Source organism: Mytilus galloprovincialis, chromosome 11 (genome assembly GCF_965363235.1).
Source record: "Mytilus galloprovincialis chromosome 11, xbMytGall1.hap1.1, whole genome shotgun sequence".
Lineage (NCBI taxonomy): Eukaryota > Metazoa > Mollusca > Bivalvia > Mytilida > Mytilidae > Mytilus > Mytilus galloprovincialis.
The window spans coordinates 54,336,737-54,358,470 of record NC_134848.1 but is presented as its reverse complement, the minus strand read 5'-3'; the positions used below and the strand labels follow the sequence as shown (position 1 = coordinate 54,358,470).

Genomic DNA, 21,734 nt, shown 5'->3' with positions numbered 1-21,734 from the left:
CACATAGAAAGTGTCCGATTTGTAATTCTTGCACATAGAAAGTGTCCGATTTGTAATTCTTGCACATCTTGCAGAACAAACATCCAACATTTTTGGCTAAGAAGTTGATGGACAATGAATTTCATATTGTAACATTTCAAACATCTTTTGCTGAATTATCATAATTATGGTTGGAATTTTTAAAAGACAAGTTGATGGTTTTCCATTAAACAGTTTTGATTATATCGTAGTCAGATATTATAGCCGTGCCCTGTATCACCCAAATCAAAGCATTTTTTGAAAAGAAGACAACAGACAACAGATTGAGATGGTTCGTTGATTTACAGATACTATCACGCCCTGTATCACACATAGCTCCTTGATTTACAGATACTATCACGCCCTGTATCACACATTGTTTTACTATCACGCCCTGTATCACACATTGTTTGATCTCCTTGATTTACAGACACTACATAGTTTTATACTTCATTCACATACAAATTTCACTATCAGATGTAAACTTGTTTTTTTTTTCATTGCATTGTTGAATGCTTTTAAAACAAATCAAACTGATGAAACAATATATAAATACATACAAACAAAAGATTGTGTACAATACTTCATTCACACAGAAGTCTCACAATCAGATAGAAATATTTGGGTTTTTTTTCATTGCATTGTTGAATGCTTTTCAAAAGTTTGTAAACATATGCACAACATAAATATATATATATATATAAACAAAAGTAAGTTGTCTCACAATGCTCATCAGAGTAATAATCTATGATCTTTATGGAAGACTTTCAGGTGTGGCAAATCTCTGGAATTTCAACGATTTGAAATGACAGGTTTTATTTCTACGAGAAAAAAAAACTTTTTGAAGAGCATTCAATAGAAAACTTTTTTTTTTGTTCTTAAAAAAAAAATTGGATTAAAAGCAATGCCATTTAAAAATTTGTATAAAATAATTAATATGTAGCATTATCAATATTATATTTTCAACACTTTTTTATCTGATCAATATTTGTACTTATTATCTGGCATTGAAGTATAATTTTTTTTTCTATTAATTTTCAATTTAATATCACCCATCCTGTTATATTTTATCCCAGGACATCTGCACTGTGTCTAAACCACACCGGCAGAATTTGATCGGACTCGATGGTATCTAACATCCGGCACAATGACGGAACATCAATAGACAGAAGAAAGATAGGTTTCTCCTTATTTTCTTATTTTTTTAATGATATCGAAGAATATATATACATAAACAACTATTTTCTATTGTGATATGCAATATTTTCTACAACCGTTCTATATTAACGGAGAAATAAGTCAAAATGCATGTCAAAATGACGAATTGAGTGAACCTTGCCTCGAAATTGTTTAATTTCTCTTTAAATTGTTCACATTGTACGGAAAGAAAGGTACGGGAAGATAGATACTGACACAGAGATGGCAAAACTAGTCATTATGAGCATCTCAATACTTGTATTTATGTGTATGGAACGAAAGAAATAGGTCATGTCAAATAAAAATACACCGGTTTCGTCATTGTTGTTTACTACACAACACCCGGTTTCGTCTATATATATCACCCGGTTTTTTATATTTTTTTAAAACCAACAATTAATGAAAAGCAACGTTAACACGGATCTGAACATTGTCTTTCGAAAGAAATTAAATATATATGTATTATAAAGTAAACTTGGCGTGTTTACATTTATTTACATAGGTAATTATAGTACTACACATTTTCCTAATGAAAGTCGTATCCGTTATTTTACTGATCTTCAAACTAATTTTAAATGGAATATAAATACTCAATAGCAAACACTGATATCTAATTATTTTTTTTCCATTAACATTATGATATTTTTTTTATATAGGTTTTGAGATACATCGCAGTGTATACATGTGACCCCCCCTTTTTTTTTACAAAGAAAACCTAATTAACGCTTAAAAAACAAAATTTAAAACATCACCATAAAGTATGCAGAAGTTAAGATTTATATTACTAAGAAGTGTGTAAAGTTTGATGCAATAATGATAAATCATTTTGAGATATGGCGCGACATGTTAACAAAAAACACACTCCTGTTTTACTTACAAAGTTCTGTAACTCAAAAAGATTTAATTTGATTTTCACTAAAAGGTTTACAAATCGTTTGACCATTTCAAGAAATAACTTTGTTAAGTTTCATGAAAACTAGATAAGCTCAAGTTACGGTGCGACATGTTTACGCTGGACATAAAGATAGACGGATAGCTAGACGGACGGACCGAATGACTGATAGATGGAGGAACGGACGGATGGAAGGACGGACGGACAGACGGGTGTATACAATAATACGTCCTGTCAAAATTGGGACGGGCGTGTAAAACGCAAAGAAATGAAAAAAAATCGTAATTAAAGGTCAATAAGTTTTATTAGGATATCGGCCAAGTCGATTTATTTGTATATTTGTCTGCCTTATCATTTTCCTATATAACTTTTATATATATTTGAGAAAAATGTATAGAAATCGATAAAAAGAACTTGATATTCGGCATTTATTATAATAAACATAATCCAACTCACATAATCCGATTTCCCAGGTGTCCCTGTTTTCTCATTTCTTACAATATTTTAATTCGGTATACACTTTATAAGATAAGTGGCGAATCTAGATGACGTATAGGTTGCACGCCCCGACCCCACCTTCGGTTGCCAAAACTATATTGATTCCTGTATTTAACGATTTTGTAAAGCAAAAAATAATCAAATATTGTTCGACTCGCTACGCTCGGCGGTATGTAAAGGTTGTTCGAAATACGCCCACTTTGAAATAAACTGAATCCGTCTGTCCGTATATATTGTCAAAATATATTGACCAACGTCAGTGTACGATCATCATAACACAATGTCGACAGTACAGACTCGGTTTTTTTAATAATGTTAACAAAATAATTATTATTGAATTTTATCGATGACCTGAGACTATTATACTAATTTGTACATAGCAGTATAGTTACAATAAGTGATAAATAAATTTTATTTTAATGCATGGTAGTTGTAATCCTAAATTCATTTTCTATGTCGATTATGCATGCATATACATTTGTCTTATTATCAACGTTTATCCTTAAGAAGATTTATTTTTAACGATGGTAGAAAAGATTACATACATGGAATGATTAGATTACTTATAAAGGTGTCCATTCTTTTGTGCGAGAAAATCACATATCAATTGTGTGTTTCGATTTTTAAGACCGTAAACTTTAATTTCAAGTTTAAACATGTTCAACATATTTTCCCATAACTCATATAGAAATCGCATATTTAGAGAGCTTTAATCTCAATATGCTGTTAAAAAAGTTCGGAATGCAAAGTAAAATTAAAATATTTGTGTTCTATAAGAGTAGGAATTTGCTTATTATTTATTTGAATCTGAGACTCATATAAATAATAAGCCGCTGTCCGGTGAACGAACTTGTTTTCGAACGACCCACAAAACTCATTTTGAACGCTGAAGTTAAATAATCAATTATAATGTAATGCGATTATGATTTTTTTTATTTGACCAAACCGGGTTATGCATTTTGAAATCTACGACGAAACCGGGTTGTATACATTGACGAAACCGGCCAGTTCCATTTTGACATGACCCATTTCTTTCGTTCCATACACAGAGTTACAATTATTGAGATGCTCATAATAACTAAATTTTCAATCTCCGTGTCAATATCTATCTTCCCGTACCTTTCTTTCCGTACAATGGGAACAATTGAAAGAGAAATTAAACAATTTCGAGGCAAGGTTCACTCAATTCGTCATTTTGACGTGCATTTTGACTTATTTTTCCATTAGTATAGAACGGTTGTAGAAAATATTGCATATCACAATAGAAAATAGTTGTATGTGTACTTATATTCTTCGATATCATAAAAAAATAAGAAAATAAGGAGAAACCTAGCTTTCTTCTGTCTATTAATGTTCCGTCATTGTGCCGGATGTTAGATACCATCGAGTCCGAACAAATTTTGCCGGTGTGGTTTAGACACAGTGATCTGGGGATAAATGATATTTGTCAACATGACAACCAGTGACATTTTACAGAACTCGTTCATTATATCCCAATTAAGGTAATTTATTTGGAAATATGAATAGATAAAATATATTTTTTAACAGGGCTGGTTTTACATGAGAAACGTCCATTAAATGAAACATCTCAGATAATTACAATCAGAAGTGCGGTACATGTATAAGTGAGTGAGAACAGACTTTGTTCTACCATATATATTTGGTCTAAAAAGAAATAGTTGTGTTTCCTGCCTGTCAACCTACTCTTAATAAGCATGTCTATCCCAATTTATTTTATGGACTTTTTGGATAAGTAATATTGATTCAAGAACTTTTCCCTATATAGTCTATAGATATAGGAAGATGTGGTATGAGTGCCAATGAGACAACTCTCCATCCAAATAACAATTTATAAAAGTAAACCATTATAGGTCAAGGTACAGCCTTCAACACGGACCCTTGGTGTGCATTATAGGTCAAGGTACAGCCTTCAACACGGACCATTGGCTCACACCTAACAGTACATTTGTAGTTTATTCTTAATTTACATATATACAAATCTTCCTGCATGTTAAAATGGTATGTCTCCGCACGGCAAAGTACATTTTTGGTTTATTACTAATTATAACATGTTCTATTTTCATGTTTGGTCAAAGGGTACTTTTCTTCACTGCATAGTACATCAGTAGTTTATTCCAAATTTACACATTCTATCTTCGTGCATTGTTAAAAGAGTACATTTGTATTTCTCTGCACTGCAAAAATACATTTGCAGTTTATTCTTAATTATTAAATGTTCTATCTGCATGTATGGTGAAAGGGTATTTTTCTAAACTGCAAAAACTAATTTTGTGTATTACTAATTCACATGTGCTATCTGCATGCACATTGAAAGGGATCCGCCCCCCTGTTTGGCTTCGGGGAAGAATTGACTTCTCCCTATAACTCTGAAGTGTGGTGACCCCTGATGGTGAAAGGGTGTACTTTTCCAAACTGCATATACAGTGTAACCCTGTGTAATAGGACACATTGGGGACCAGAAAAAAATGTCGGGTTAAGCAGGGTGTCAGAATAGGCATATTTAATTTTGGGACCATAGAACGTGTCGGTTAAAGCAGGATCTTGGAATATGCAGGTGTCGGATTACGCAAGTTACATTGTATAGTACAAATGCGGTGTATTATTTCATGTACTATTTGCATGTCTGGTGAAAGGGTACTGACTCTAAACTGCATAGTACAAAATTTGTGTATAACTAATTGCATGTACTATCTGCATGTCTCTGAACTGAATGTGTCATACCAACAAATGTACAACATGGTTTCTTTCTTCTCCCGATGTAACTTGTCACCGAACATTCTAAGGTCAAAATGATTAACATATTTAATGTCTTTACAAAACAAAAGTACAATCCTTCTACACTTAGACACCAATTTCCTTACAAGTAGAATGTGGATATCTGTAAATAACTTATAAATCGAGGACAGACTTTGGATAGGGTTTGACATATTGATAAATAAAAATAAACTAAAGGAGATGTGAGGGCAAAGGTCAATGAGACAGCAACCTTAAGACACAAAATAGGTAAAAGTATATAGAAAAGAATACATATACTGTACAATGTATATGTATTCTCTTCAATATACTTTCTCTTATTACCTATTCCATCTTTTAAGTTGTTTTATCATATCTTTCTTACCAAAGATTTCCCTTATCTAAAAAAAAATAGCATCTGAGCTTGCAGTCAGAGGACAATTATGGTACTGAGACTCAAGAATTCAACCAATGAAAATTCTGGATTTGATGTACCGTATCAAGCATAAATTTTGAACTCTGAGAACTGAAGGACTCAAGTTTTAAGACCAAAAGTCCTGAATCAACATTTTCTGTAAATCATTTTGTTGATTTTTTTGGTCCGACTAAATCAAATATACTATAGCTATGTATCCTTAGTGTACCTCTCTACAAACAATGTTCCAAAATTTTTTCAGGCTTACACTTACAAATTATACAATTTAAGCCTTTGTATGAGGTGGATACTAGGTTGAATTGACATAAGAGAAGCATATTCACTGAGGACAAAGTCTGAGGGTTGATATATACAAGTCTTACCTCTTAATATCAGTGCATGCTGAAAGTTTACTTTGACAACATCAGTATTTTCTTAGGATCTGAAAATAGAAATACAATTGTGCTCAATATTTTCATGTTTCTCATACAATTAATTGCATGCATCAACTTCAATTAAGTTTTGGTGGATAGTTGTCTCATAGGCAATTATACTACATTTCCTTGCTTTTATACAGTGTATTATAAAATGTTCTTGTTTCAATAATACTTTTACTAATAATTGTTTGATTGAATTCTGCTGTTATAAAATTTCATACTTAAATCATGCAAATATCTTCAGCATGCAAATTTAAAAGCTCTTCTTTGGTTTTATTAGCTTTAAAATGCAACTTTAATTTCTTACTGTGTTTTGGATTTTCAAATATTTTGGACTGGAGAATCATTGTAGGAATGTCAAAATGCACATCCCATACTGTGGTGAATATCATTTTTTTCATGGATTTCGTGTGTACAGGTAAATGGTAAAACCACAAAATTAAATATTCAATGAATTACAAATTTCCTATAGGCTTGTATGCTGACCTCAGCAAATCCACGAAATTAAATATCCACGAACACACAAATTTTCCGTTACCCACGAAAATAAATGAATTCACAATACTGTAAAATCAGTATCGCTAATTTACTATCAATAATTTATTATAATGGGAATAGGTGATTATTGCAATAAGAGTACTTCATTTTTTCCTGAAATTGCAATTTATTTCACCTAGCTTTTTTGTCTATTTTTCAAAATTTGCAGTAATATATGCACCCAATAATTTTTGAATTAACAGAAGCTTGCAATGTATTCTCTGTATGAAATTAAACAAACACACTTTACAAACAGTGGTCAATATTGACCAGATGCATCTGTTTAAAGTGTTATGGCTTCTTCAAAATACAACATATCTAGCATATGGCCTACTGAACATATAATTTATTAATGTTTATAGAAAAAATAAACTCATATGATAGACTACATGCCTTTAAAGGCTATTTCTATGAAATATTCCAATGATTTAATTTTAACATATATGACTAATCACAATTTATCATTGACTTCTGAGTTGCATAGAACACGACTTCAGTGTCAAAGGCCATTGTATTATACCGATGTATCATAATATTACGAAATGCACACAAAGGTACTCAACCACAATAAAAGTAATAAAAGCACTGACTCAAAGCTTACAAGCATCATTTTTTTAATATGCCACACCCAGAAACATGCGAGATGTACTTCAGTATAACATACATTTTATGCCATGTATGCACTGGCAATATTATACTTTACTACACATCACACTGACTTTTTTTGTGTGTAAATCTTTAAAAATAATAATCTTCTCACAAAGTTCCTGAACAACAAGTAAATTGTCCTGTAAATTACTTTTCTAGCCTTGATTTGCTGCAGGTGAGCATTTGTAAAAGTCATTAAAGCAGTTAGAGAATTCTATAAAAAGATTTGTTACACTTAATGAGTATCTTTTGAACTTCTACATCATTTTACAATCAGACAATTTCTTAATGTCTTATCTTCAAGCAGCACCTTGTTAACATCCAGAGGTTATCATTTTAAAACAACTTTTTCTCATAAAAGTTAGCTTTAAGCTTTGCACCTGGAACTTTTTACTGTGAAGTACATATAGTCTTTTTGTAAATACATGTACAGTGCAACCTGTGTTATCCAACACACTGGGGGACCAGAAAATAATGTCAGATTAAGCAGGGTGTTGGAATACTCAGTTTTTTTCTGAAAGGGTAGTCTTAATTTGGGACCATGAAAATGTGTTGATTAAAGCAGTTTGTTTGAATACTCAGTCTCAGGTGTCAGATTAAGCATGTTTTACTGTACATACAGTTTGAATACTCAGTCTCAGGTGTCAGATTAAACAGGTTTTACTGTACATACAGTTTGAATACTCAGTCTCAGGTGTCAGATTAAGCAGGTTTTATTGTACATACAGTTTGAATACTCAGTCTCAGGTGTCAGATTAAACAGGTTTTACTGTACATACAGTTTGAATACTCAGTCTCAGGTGTCAGATTAAGCAGGTTTTACTGTACATACAGTTTGAATACTCAGTCTCAGGTGTCAGATTAAACAGGTTTTACTGTACATACAGTTTGAATACTCAGTCTCAGGTGTCAGATTAAGCAGGTTTTACTGTACATACAGTTTGAATACTCAGTCTCAGGTGTCAGATTAAGCAGGTTTTACTGTACATACAGTTTGAATACTCAGTCTCAGGTGTCAGATTAAACAGGTTTTACTGTACATACAGTTTGAATACTCAGTCTCAGGTGTCAGATTAAGCAGGTTTTACTGTACATACAGTTTGAATACTCAGTCTCAGGTGTCAGATTAAGCAGGTTTTACTGTACATACAGTTTGAATACTCAGTCTCAGGTGTCAGATTAAACAGGTTTTACTGTACATACAGTTTGAATACTCAGTCTCAGGTGTCAGATTAAGCAGGTTTTATTGTACATACAGTTTGAATACTCAGTCTCAGGTGTCAGATTAAACAGGTTTTACTGTACATACAGTTTGAATACTCAGTCTCAGGTGTCAGATTAAGCAGGTTTTACTGTACATACAGTTTGAATACTCAGTCTCAGGTGTCAGATTAAGCAGGTTTTACTGTACATACATGTACACGATTTTCAAGTTGTGTCAAATGAAAAGGAATTCAAAGTAAACCAGGGGGCTTAAATGCTGCTATTGTCTATGAATTTGAAGGACATAAAATAAAACAGCCATTAAATATATATATATACAAAAATAAACCAAATTGACAATCATTAGTTTACAAGACATCACTGAAAACATCACAAATCATATTAAAAACCCATGAGTAAATACTAGTGATATGGGGCTAAGAACAAGAAAATTTATCAAGTTACTCAAAAACGAAGACAACTAATTATAAGAAGTTATAGTCTTAAAATAAGATGTGCTTTCATTCTATTTCTACTACTGAGTACTGAGACTAACAGTCACAGTTTGACCAGCTTTATCCACTGTATAAACTCCTCCTTTCTTCTTGCTAAGGCTTCTGTAGTATGGAGATTTAACATGATAAACATTCTTTTTATTGCCATCCTTGATTGATAATAACTGGTGTCTTTTTTAACCAAAATTAGCAAATATTATCATCATTTCATTAAAATACAATATATTAACATAAATATATGATGTACTTTGCTAAGGTAAAGCTGTTTCTATAATTTTATCTTACAGTAAAATTGTTTCCCACTGTTAAATAACTTTTGATTTCCTTTATACATTTGTATTTGAAGAATTTTATATTAATGGGAGATTACTCTGATAGTTCAATTCTTTAATAGATCACTCTTTATTAGTCAGAGTGAAATCATCCGTTTCTGAACAATTTGTTCACTGAAGAATAATTTTATTGGTTATATATTTGTCCTACAATAATTTTTACTGTTTTTGACTGCAGACTTATGTCCTTCCTGACCTCTGCAAAGGTCACACCATTGTTTCGATAAATTATCACATGGAATTTATAGCCTTCACATCTCAATAAACTCCCTGATGAAGATTTATTTTTATATTGCATGTTCTTCCCAAGATGTTCAAATGATGCCAGACAAATGGGTCCCAATGGTCATTTTTGTCCTATTCTGACTAGTCCCAAAGGGTCGGTTGACTGATTTATCAATGTCAGATCATGATAATCCAGTGTCTGGCAGAAAAACACACTATTTGTATATTACGGCATTAGGGATAAGTTAGTCTGCACCAACATCTATTCAAACTACCAGTCTGAAGACCAATAATCCAACATTTTTCTGGTGTCTGCACAAAGCTTTATTGTATATCATTATTACATTTGTACCTATACATGTATATATATATACATATGTATAATATGGACATGATGCAAAACTGTTATCCATGTTCATTCTCACAGATACTTTTTAGCAGTAAGCAGACTTGAAGACATTTTTTTTACATTTCAACTTTCATCACTTTGCTGAAGAATTCATATAACAGAAGACCCTTATTTCACATAACTGCATCAGTTTAATTGAGTATTTTTTTTTTTCAGCTCACAAAAGTCTTGACAATAAATGGCTTGTAGAAATAAGTTGGTTTGCAGTACATACACAGGAATATTTCAAATCAATCACCAGCATATTACCATCGTCATCCCAATAACTCATGAGAATTATACAAGAAAGGTGAATATTCAGAATCATTAGGTATACAATAGTTACGAACTCAACTAAGGGTATAACCCAAATAATTCAATTGTTTTATAGTCTGCTGATCTACAATGGCGTGGAGGAAAATCAGACACAAGAGAGGGATTGAATTATTAGAGTTACTAAGGGTAGAAAGAAAATAGAGAGCAGCTGATGACATTTGCACGGACAGATGCTTAAATAGTGTTATATATGAATCTTCATGGATCACTATACATAAGTAACAGAGTATAAAACAGACTAACTGGCCTTTGTTAGTCTTGTATTATTTTAATTTTAGTTTCTTGTGTAAAATTTGGAAATTAGTATGGCGTTCATTATCACTGAACTAGTATATATTTGTTTAGGGGCCAGTTGAAGGACACCTCCGGGTGCGGGAATTTCTCGCTACATTGAAGACCTGTTGGTGACCTTCTGCTGTTGTTTTTTTCTATGGTCGGGTTGTTGTCTCTTTGGCACATTCCCCATTTCCATTCTCACTTTTAATAACAGGGTGATTGATTGATGTTTGTTTTACACTGCCTGGAGCTAGTAAAGTAATAGTCCAGTCAATCTAGCATAAATTTTAACCTAAGTAACCTGAAAGTAATTGCAACAGCAGAATTTTAAGTTTTAGTCTTTTGCATTATACCCCAAATATACACAGAAAAAAGTCCCATCAAATCTTACTTGAAGAAGACTAAAAAAATCACCATGTAAAATTCCTATGGAGATTTGCATTGAAAAGGGAGATAACTCTTGCAAAAAAGGCAGAAATATCAATATAATAACTTTACCGCTTCTATTCATCAGAATGTCTTGATTCTTGGTTTTTTAGCGGTCTTTAAAGTATAACAAACAACTCTAAAGTTGCTTGCATATCTTTTGTCAAGCTATAATCTAGATTTTGTAATTCATTAGTTGACCATTTATTGAATTTTTCAACATGTCAAGGTATAAAGAATCTCAAATTTGATAAACATAATTAAGCATGCATTCTTCTTTTTATGGTTTAAAGTTTCTTTAGACAAGTAAGATGCTGAATATACAGATATAAACAATACCAAAGTTTCACATTATTTTTTCAAAATGGTCACAAAGCTTCAAATTTGCAATTTTTTAAATGAAAATGCACAAAAAAAATAAAACTACTCATAACACTTCGGTTTTGTACGTTTCATGAGCAGAAGAGTATAATTTAGTCAAATACCAACTTATAACCCCATTAAAGTATCATACTTTACATATAAATTTCAAGAAAATAAAGCAAAAACTGACAAAAAAAAGACTCATTTTTGCAGAGTTATCTCCCCTTCCAATTTTAATTTCCATAGGAAATAAAAAATGCTGATTTTGAGTTTTCCTGAAGTTAGATTATATGGGACTTTTTTCTGTGTATATTAAAGGGATAATGCTATAAATAAGAACTAAAACAGTTTCTGTTGCAATAAGTTTGAGGTTAAATTTTAGTTTGACTGGACTATAAAAGAAGAAAGCGTATGAGGACAGGAATGCCTCCATTCACGCTTGCTTATAATATCATGTAAAATGGGACAGATGTATGGACGCTTAAGGGTAACTAAGTCTAAGACATAATGACCCCTTCGCCTAGCAGCTGGTGCATTAAAAGATTAAATCATTGGCAGAACGGGGCCTCTGTGGCCGGATGGTGTAAGTAGTTACTACTGTAATCAGTAGCTAGTCAACACTGATGTTGTAAGTTCGAACCAAGCTCATGCAAGTGCACTCGACTTTAATTAACTAGGATTGTCAGTTTTCCTATTGAAGGTCGGTAGTTTTCTCCAGGCACTCTGGCTTCCATCACCAATAAAAACTGGCTGCCACGAAATAGCCTGACTGCGGTGCTTAAAAGTGGCTTTAAAACACAAAAAATCAAATCAAATCATTGGCAGGGCTAATAATTGAATGCTTAAGAAACCTACATCACATGTCACAAGTTAATTTCCTAGTAGACAAAGACAAATTTGTTAGTTAAGTTGCTCAAATATTTTAAATAAAGAAAAAAATATATAAAATGAAAACGTTAAGCAAATGTTGTCGTTGATTCTTCAAACCTTCATAAAGGACATTAACCTCTTAAAGTCCACAAGTAATTGTTCATCATAATGCACTATCTAATTTGTTGTAAATTCTTCGTTAAACATGTATGTATAAATTTGTGGTTTTTATCAATGACAACCTTAGAAACACAACTGTAATAGCTGCAGGATATTTCTGCGGTGAAAATGTAGTATTTCAATGGTATGCTAAATATTCAAAAAGCTACTAACCACAACTTAAAAAGAATTTCCTATTTGGGTCCAATGCAAATATTCCAGACTTTCCCCGACGTTTTCACTTTCCAAGGACACAACAGTTTTAGCTGATCACAGTTGAGATTCATGAGCAGTAACACTTAGGACACTATCAAATAGATTTCCTCTATTGATTTACATAACTAGTATAACATACAGCTGTAACTTTTTATATTTGTACAATTATTTTTAATCACTAGATGTCTCCAAAAAACATTTCTGATGGCTCGTTTACAAAGCAAATCTACACAATTTTTATTATAGAGGTTATTTTTTAAGTATTACATATTTGTTTGTTAAAACATTTTACGTACCTGCACACTAACAATCACAATATTCCATACAGAATGAGATCAAAGAAATCCTTTATCATTCAATAAATCTAAAATGCACACACATACATATCCTGCTTTTTAGTTTTACTTAAAAAAAAATTACGAACACACATGTACTCAATATCACAATATAACACACAGATCAAAGAAATTATTTTATCATTCAAAAAATAAATCTAAATTGCATACACACATATAGATAAATCCTGCTTTTAAGTTTTTACTTGAAAAAAAAACCATTCAATTACCCGGTACATATAAATAATTAAAACAGATCTCGTAACACAGTCTTACTCAACAACACATATGTAAACAGGACATGTTAAGACCCCTAGGTTATTTTGCAGTTTACGACATGTATTACATAAATACATGTACTTGTGTACGAAATGACCACAAATTACGCTTTCTGTCTCTCACTGACCAATGACCTCACTAGGCGGGGACAGAAAGGGTCAATATCATTTATTAATTGTCAACATGCATGTCAACACTTGAATAATATGAATTATGTAAATTAGTCCATACACCTGTTTACAACTACTATCCTGTCTATTTACCATCAATCTTTATACTTTTGGTGGTATTGTTTTTATAGGTTTAAAGGTTGTACAGGTACAAATATTAGATGTGGCCAAGACCTGTAATTCAACATCTCTAAAACATGGATTGGGATAGTTTTAGTTATGAATGATAAGAAAATCTCTAAAACATGGATTGGAATAGTTTTAGTTATGAATGATAACAACATCTCTAAAACATGGATTGGAATAGTTTTAGTTATGAATGATAGCACAGGGCCGTAGTTGTTCAAAATCTTTTGAATTTTTGTTTATTTCCTTTTTCTATTTTTTTTTTGGCATTCAAATAAATGCCAAAATGTCATTACAATGTATTACCAATTATCTAATCTTGAATACAGGAATTGATTATTTATTGATGTAATAACAACATAAACAGTGTTTCTGTCAAAATAGACATTTTTTTGTAGTTTCACATCCTGCTGTACAAACTACTCTGATACAATGAACACACTGTTCTCATTTCCCAAGTCTATATGTTCTACTTTTATCTGTTAATGACCAATGTCATCATGTTGACGATTCTGTCACTTGAACCTACATGTATGAACACGGAATAACATTCATTTTGGCAATTTTTCATTTTAGGGCTATTCCAGAAAAAAAATGTATGGGGGGGTTGGAAGGCACATTATATTTAAAAAAATACATGTGTGATGGGCATCAGAGCAACTTTTCACACTATAATTCTCAAATACAATTGTCTGAGTGGCGGGTGCTGACAAAATCTGCCTTCCAACACCCCCATACATTTTTTTCTGGAATAGCCCTTAGGTGAATCTCACATTTAATTTACATTTTGTACATAAGAAAATGCCTTTCCCAATAAAGGAATAAATGACAGTTGTTTCCCATTCGTTTCATGTGTTTGAGCTTTTGATTCTACTATTTAATTTAGGACTTTAGGTATTTTTATTTTGAATTTTCCGTAGATTTCAGTATTTTTGTTTTTTTTTTAACTTTTTAGTAACTAGCATGACTAACAACTCTCACTTTTAAAGCCACTTAATTTATAATGGGACATCTGACAAACAAAACAACTCTCCACAAGAGACCAAAATGACACAGCAATTAACAACTATAGGTCACCGTAAGGCCTTCCACAATGAGCAAAGCCCACACCACATAGTCAGCTATAAAAGGCCCAGAAATGACAATGTAAAACAACTCAAACAAGAAAACTAATATTTTCAATCTTCCCTCCCCTTCATCTTCTATAAATCATGAATTTTACAGCTAGAACAAACCAACTTAAACAATGAAATCTTACGGAAATTAATTTCTGACGCTTTCTAAGATATTGTCCACCAAACTTTTTCAGCAATAAATCAAGTTAAAGAATAAGTTATCACTAAACAAGTTGGTGCTGAAGATCAATAGAAAATGCACAACTTCATAATCAATACATGACTATGTCTACTTTATAACATTTTAGGATATCAACCCCCATGAATAAATTGCTTCCATTCCACAAAATGTCCGATACTCATTTCCAAAGTTTGCCTTTCTGAAATCCAATATCGTTTTTACTTGACTAGGTTTAACAGCAGAAGCCTGTATTGAGTCTTTAATTTGATTTTATGATTCTTCCATTCATTTCTAACTTTATGAATTGAATCATCAAAAATGTTATAACCAAATTAATATCATATATTCTAAGATTAAGAAACTTGAATCATATTTTTCAACATGTTCAATAGACAATGATAACTTAATAAGTACATGTATTTGTCATCTGCTATTTTTTTTCCTTTTTATTTCATATAAAGCCATTTTTTTTCAATTTTTTTTTACTGCATTGAGTTTGGACGTATATTGCGATATATACAGTTTGTCAATGGTTTCAAATTCAATGCATGTGCACGGACAATTATGTACTTGACATCTACAATATTTTCTATCTATATTTCATATAAAAACACATTTTCCAAAAAGCATTTTTGTCTAGTTTGAGTTTGGAATTTAAAAACTCGTGAGTTAAAAGGTGCATATTGCAGCATAATTGTATGGACTTCATTTGTTAATTTGGAGAAAAAATTGTCTTTGGTCCTGTCCATTTTTCACTGATGTCAACACACTGATAAATATTAACCATTGAAAGATTTCGTTTTAGTTGATATAAAGAATAAAACTAAAAAAAATTAATTAACCTTGTAATGACTCACTAGGGGTAATCAAATCTCTACAAATGAAGTAGTGGTGTCTGTACTGTAAGTTTGTTCTTAACCTCTGATGACCTGTCTGTTCATTCAAAACACTAAGGATATTACAACATTTTATTTTCTATTTTCTTGCACCAGATTTGCCTCTGATCCAGTCCTCGAAATTAGCACAGGGTTGATAGGACATGTCCTATGAAAAAATAATCAGTCCAGTGATTTTTGTTAATTTTGTATTACATCCCTAAGAAAGATTTAAAGAATTATCAATTCAGTCCTGAAAATGCCAAACCCCATATTTCTATAAGTATGTCGACTGCTGATCCCAAAAATTACAAAAAAATGCCTTTGAAATGTCCTGAACACTTTATTTCTATGGTCCTTAAGTCATTTTAAGTCACATTTTTTTTGCTTATATATATATATCATAAAATTGAGAATGGAAATGGGGAATGTGCCAAAGAAACAACCTGACCATAGAGCAGACAACAGCAGAAGGTCACCAACAGGTCTTCAATGCAACGAGAAATACTCGCACCCGGAGGCGTCCCTCAGCTGGCCCCTAAACAAATATATACTAGTTCTGTGATAATGAACACCAAACTAAACTCCAAATTGTATACAATAAACTAAAATTAAAATAATACAAGACTAACAAAGGCCAGAGGCTCCTGACTTGGGACAGGCGCAAAAATGCGTATATATATATATGTAAAATGTATCTAAGGGTTGTTATAATAGATATACAATACATGTATTTCAATTAGAACATTCTTTTCATTTATTCAGTCAAGTATATAAGCAATAAACAAGAGACTGACACGTTGTAACCCTCTTGACCCTAAACCATCTGGTAGAACAATCCGAAAATGACACTTCTTATTTCATGATTTCCTGCCAAAATCTTAAAAAATGACATCCATTTACCTAGTAAGGATATTTGTGGCTTTTAGCAGACACAAAAATAGTATACACTTTGTTTAAGGTCTTATACTTATAATATCATAATCACTTGAAATTAGGGGCAGATCCAGGATTTTAGGTTAGTTGAGATTCAAACTGAAATACTTGCAGAGGCAAACATTTTTTTAGTAAACTTATAAAATATTTTTTATTTAGCTTAGGACAACCCATGCTTTGCAAATTTTAGGGGGGGCGACCATGCCTGAATCCACCCCTGAAGTTCCCACATTTAAATCAATCAGAATATTCTTAGATAGAATAAGGGGAGGGGATCATCTTGAATAACATAATCAATTGATCAAAATCCAATTTGATTTTTTTTATTGTACATGTACATGTAGTTGGTTTTTAATTTATATGCAAATGATGTAGAACTCGACAAACATAATGTGCAATATGTGCATGTATACAATAATACATAGTAAGATTGAAGCAGAAACAAACATACAAATAAACAATTACAGGATACTGCACATCAAAAGCACTTGAACAGTGAGTGTCTAATACATGTATATGCATATTTTATGGGTAGTTTAAAGAATACATTCAAATGAAGGAAACTGTCAAAAGGTTTGTTAAAAAAAGAACATCTTTTACATGTTAAACAAGAATATGTCCATCCATGCCCCACTATCATTTTCTATGTTCGGTGAATCGTGAAAATGGGGTACAAACTCTGATTTGGCATTAAAATTAGAAATTCAACTTCAGCAAAAAATACCTTGACCAAAAACTTTAACCTGAAGCGGGACAGACAGACCAATGAAAGGACGCACAGACCAGAAAACATAATGCCTATAAATGGAACATAAAAAAATCAACATTTATGAATTGTTATTCAATTTTCAATCATAATCAATTGTCGAAAAATCTAAGTAGACTTTTAAAATTTAACTCATATATATGGGTAACTGTATACATTAATTGATGCACTTGCAGAAACAGAACATATTTATTAATGAATAAAAGAATTTACATTGTTGGTAGTTTAAACAGGACAGTGTCAAACCAAAGGGTGGGATCTTCAGTGTGTAAAGCATATAAATCAGTGTCCATATTTCCCTTTGCATTGCCCCAATTTCAAACTCATTTAAATCAACCAATCATATCAAATTATTTTATTATACCTTTACTATAATCCTTTTGTGAGGCCCCTCATGGGGGTCCTAGTAATCACATAATCACAATTTTTTTGCCAATATAATCACATAATCATTAAATATTTGCTTATCTTTAGTAATCAAATAATCATAAACTAAAAATACAGTCCTAGGTAATCAAATAATCATGAAATATTTGGCTTAATAATCAAATAATCATTAAAAAAACGGCCAAGTAATCACATAATCAAAAACCCCATGAGGGCCCTCTTTTGTTTATTCTAGATCAATTAAAGTTGATCATCGTTGATTACATGTGATAAATATTGATGTTTTAATAAACAATTGTGTGATGATTAAATGACTGTGTAATAGAAATGACAGGTAATTAGTTCCAGTTGATTGCTTTTATTGATAATGATCAATACTGTTTTTTAATTGTGTATTATAATCACAACTGATCCAGTTGCCCAGGCTGATTTTAGACCCTGCAGAGCTCTTTTTACAGAAAATTACCATATAGTGCTTGTGTAACTAGTTATATTTATCTTTCATAATGTAGAAGTCTATTCCCTAGATTTTTAACTTTTACCAACAACAATTTTGCCAGACTTAATTTTCTCCAGCAAAATACCCCAGTAATGTAATCATTAAATGTAAAGTACAATCAACTTACAAATTAACAGTTTATTGTAATAAAGTTCAAGATTACACTTGAAGAGACAAGTATTTGGGTTGAAGTCGTAGGATATAATCATTTTCTCTATATCTGAATGTGCCATTATTCAGTGGGAAGAGACAATTAATTCTATTTCAAAAAGTTGTCAGTAATGGGTCACACTAATGCAATACTCTCAATACTAATCATGATTTATAAGATCCCTGACATTGAATACAAGGTCAGAACCCATATGGACATGAATGAGTGGTGTAAAATGAACAACATGTTCATTAATGCAAATAAAACAAAATGTTTGGTTACTGGAACAAAACAGAAACTATCAATTCAGACTTATCAACCAAACTTGATAATAAATTCAAAAGTCTTACAAAATTCTTCATGTGAAAAATTATTAGGTGTTAAAATTGACAGCACACTTAACTGGAAAAATCAAATTGACCAAGTTTGTGCTAATATATCATCCAGAATATACCTTCTTTCTAAAATAAAGAAGTTTTTAGATATAAATGCAAGGAAAACATATTACAATGGGTATATTCTTCCCTTAATTGACTACTGCTGTATTATTTGGGGTGAATGTAAAAATGAAGGGAAAACAAGAATTTTAAAACTCCAAAAAAGAGCAGCAAGATTAATTCTAGATGCAGATCCTTTATCCCCCTCAGCCCCCTTATTTAAAAAACTTGGGTGGATGACAGTTGACAATAGAATAAATTACCACAAATATTTACTTCTATATAAATGTATGCGTATGGAAGCACCAATGTACCTAGTTCAAAAGTTTAAACTGAAATCAGATAATAATCCTTACTCCTTAAGAGGTGTCACTCAAGGTAATCTGATAGTTCCTAAGCCAAAAGCTGAACTATTTAAGAAATCCTTTGCTTATTCTGGATCAGTATTATGGAATGGACTACCACACAAAATGCGTAAGGCTCAAAACACTTTTACTTTTAAGCAAAGTATCAAGAAGTACCTAACACAATCCTGATAAGAAATATTTGCTACAATCATGACAATGCATTTGTAATGTATATTTTTTTTTTTATTTTCATTTGATTTTTTTGACTACATGTATACTTCTTAAACAGCATTATATCTTATGTTAATAACAATACATTGAACTACATGACTGTAAATTAACTATGTGTAAATATCTGTTTTGATTGTATTGTAATTTGTATGTGAGGGCCTCAGGGAAGATTAGTTGATTGTAACTAACTGAGTTTACCCTCTTTAAATAAAGAATTTATTATTATTATTATTATTATAATGACATGAGGGCTTCTGGGAAAAAAATGAATCACGAGGGAAAAATAATTGTATAGCTTACTGTGCTACATATGCAAGTGTACATTAGTTTCCTCATTTGAATTGTTTTACAGTGTCTTATCAGGGCCTTTTATAGCTGACTATGCGGTATGGGTTTTGCTCATTGTTGAAGGCCGTACAGTGACCTATAGTTGTTAATGTCTGTGTCATTTTGGTCTTTAGTGGATAGTTGTCTCATTGGCAATCATACCACATCTTCTTTTTTATATACCCTCTTGAATTATTACCTACATGGTATCAAACTCAAAAGCAATTTCTTAAAGATTTTGGAATGGATTGTAGGAATCTACAACCATTGACCTCCAAAACGTTTTGATAATATATACATAATTTGGAATGTCATACATTTTTCCCTGTTGCCTTCAAGCATCAGACTTTGTCCTTGAGAAATTTACTAAAATGTTATAGTAAATGGCGGGTAATTAGAAATAAGGTCAATCCATAGAACATTTCCAATTAAGATAGTTAACCTTCATATAATTTAAGTATTTCAATAGCGAAATATGGTGTGTTGATACTGTACATAAATAGGGGATATAATACACAATGACTGACAAAACTCAAATAGAATTTATCAACTTTTTCTTGCATAATTGTAATTAGCTGCGGAACTGTAGCTCTTAAGACCTTATGATATTTTTGACTATTTGTGGACCCTGAGCTACTCTTCCCCAGCTAACTTGTAATAATCTAAAATTTTGTTGCAGTTTCAAGTGACGTTTATATAGTTATTCGATCCTATTTTTTGTTGTATGTATGCAAAGGCAGATTCAGGGGGCCCGGGCCCAACCTTTCATTGGAAATTTGGTTGATTATATAGGGAACCACTAAAGCATGATTTGAGTGGGGCCCTCAGGTCAGTCACAACCCGACAGCAGACCACTTATGAAAAGTTCTGGATCCACAACTGGCATGTAACTTATTATGTTCAATCTATAACCTATAATGCCTATTTTCTGTTTCTTCTATCTTATGATTTTTCAAACCTGTAATTTTAAATAAATCCTTTAACTGATATTTATAATTTATATGGTTCAGGCGCGGATCCAGCCATTTTAAAAAGGGGGGGTTCCCAACCCAGAGTAAAGGGGGGGTTCCAACTATATGCTCCCATTCAAATGCATTGATCGGCCAAAAAATTCCAACCCCCGGAACCCCCCCCCTTCCTGGATCCACCACTGTGGTTACCCTGCTCCACAGACACAGTAATGCATGCAGACAAGAATCAGACTGTACATGTATACCAAAATGTACACAAAAATGTGTGTGTGTCAAAATAACAAAACACTTCAAGTGTCTCTAATAAGATATCAAATCATATCAATATATTGTCTATTCAAAAAGACATTATTATCAAGTAACAAGAAAATTTTAAACCTATTTTATGGTTGATTGCCCTATGTCCAAAAGGGGCAATGTTTTTGGGTCATCTTCAGCATCTTTCTGAAGCTGGATCATGCAAACCGGGTGCTATTTTTGTTGTGTTTTTCAAGTCTGGCCACAAGTCTGATTATCATGCTATATGATTTACACTTTTGCTGAGTATTTGGAGAATGCTATAAAGTTTCATCGTAAAAAGTCTTACCCGACCCATAAACTTCAGTTCGGCACACCCTCGCTTTCAAGAAAATGGCTGAAGTGACGTCACGTCCGGAAATGGGCATTTCCTCATATTATTTGTAAACAAACGAGCACGTGTTATCTGTCAAGTTTATGTTTATTTTTCGTCTTTATATTTACGAATTAGCTCGTTAATATTGCATGCTAAATTTCTGTAGCAAAACACAGAATTTGCGCAATTAGTATGAAAATCTTTGGTCGTCGACAATTATGATTTTAGGGGGCGTGGCATTTTTTGGGATATATATTATATAAAATACGTCCATAATCAAATA

At 32.0% G+C, this 21,734-nt stretch overlaps 1 protein-coding gene across 10 annotated transcripts in view; it reads right to left on the bottom strand.

Annotated features, from left to right (window-relative positions):
* Positions 1-21,492, bottom strand: part of LOC143052386 (talin-1-like) — a 119,675-nt gene extending 98,183 nt beyond the window's left edge. For 8 of the 10 annotated variants that reach the window (XM_076225398.1, XM_076225406.1, XM_076225408.1 and 5 more), the window contains exons 1-2: positions 21,425-21,491; positions 6,158-6,216 (exon numbers count right to left, since the gene is read on the bottom strand). The gene's annotated coding sequence lies outside the window, so the exon portion shown is untranslated. Of the gene's footprint in view, positions 1-6,157; positions 6,217-13,001; positions 13,069-21,424 lie in introns of those variants that run through there. The other 2 variants (XM_076225412.1, XM_076225400.1) reach the window with 2 other exon arrangements.
* Between the last annotated feature and the right edge of the window lie 242 nt (positions 21,493-21,734).